The sequence below is a fragment of the Oxyura jamaicensis genome, unplaced genomic scaffold, assembly GCF_011077185.1.
Source record: "Oxyura jamaicensis isolate SHBP4307 breed ruddy duck unplaced genomic scaffold, BPBGC_Ojam_1.0 oxyUn_random_OJ68642, whole genome shotgun sequence".
Taxonomy (NCBI): Eukaryota; Metazoa; Chordata; class Aves; order Anseriformes; family Anatidae; genus Oxyura; species Oxyura jamaicensis.
In genome coordinates, this window is record NW_023309005.1 from 264 (window position 1) to 1,133 (window position 870).

The window sequence follows — 870 nt, forward strand, 5'->3', positions numbered from 1 at the left end:
GGGAGGTACTGGGAGGATACTAGGAGGATACTGGGAGGTACTGGGAGCACCGCAGCCGCTCCCCCACGGTGGGGGCCCCCCTCGGTCGCTCCCCCTCCCCCCCCGGACCCCCCGGGGGTGACAAATGGGGGGGGACGGGGACGGGGACGACAAATGGCCGGAGGGGGAGGGGCCATGTGCCCCTCCCCTCCCAACACCTGGAATTGCCCCAAATCCCCCGAATCGGCCCCAAATCCCCCCCCCCCCCAACCCTGCAGTTTAGCCCCAAATCCCCCCGCCCCTCCCAAATTGCCCCAAATCCCTGAAATTAGCCCCAAATCTCCCCCACGTGGTTGCACCCAGGCGTTTATTGCAAAGCTCCGCCCCCTCTGCAGCACGGCCTCCTATTGGCCGGGACTGAGAGGGGCTCAGCTCCCATTGGTCAAGGCACATGAAGGGGGCGGGGTCAGGGCTGGCTATGGGGCAGCTGTGGGGCAGGGCTGTCCGTGGGTCTGTCCGTGGCTCAGGTGCATCCGTGGGTCCGTCTGTGGCTCAGATTGGTCCGTGGGGTATCTATGGGGCAGCCGTGGGTCAGGTCCGTCCGTGGGGCTGTCCCTTGGTCCCTCCGTGGGTCTGTCCGTGGCTCAGCCATGGGCACGGGGCAGCCGTGGGGCTGGCTGTGGGTCCCTCTGTGGGTCCGTCCGCGGGTCAGATGTGTCCGTGGGTCTGTCGGTTGGTCCCTCTGTGGGTCTGTCCATAACTTTGACCATGGGGCAGCTATGGGGCAGCCGTGGGTCAGGTCCATCCGTGGGTCAATCCGTGGGTCAGCTATGGGGCAGCTGTGGGTCGGATCTGTCTGTGGGTCTGTCCGTGGGGCATCTATGGGGCAGC

At 66.4% G+C, this 870-nt stretch overlaps 1 long non-coding RNA gene across 1 annotated transcript; it reads right to left on the minus strand.

The window, feature by feature from the left end:
* Positions 1-318: 318 nt before the first annotated feature.
* LOC118159197 lies at positions 319-870 on the minus strand. The gene is made up of 2 exons (XR_004747046.1): positions 747-870; positions 319-588 (listed from the first exon to the last, which is right to left on the minus strand). It is a non-coding gene; the product is annotated as an uncharacterized LOC118159197 (long non-coding RNA).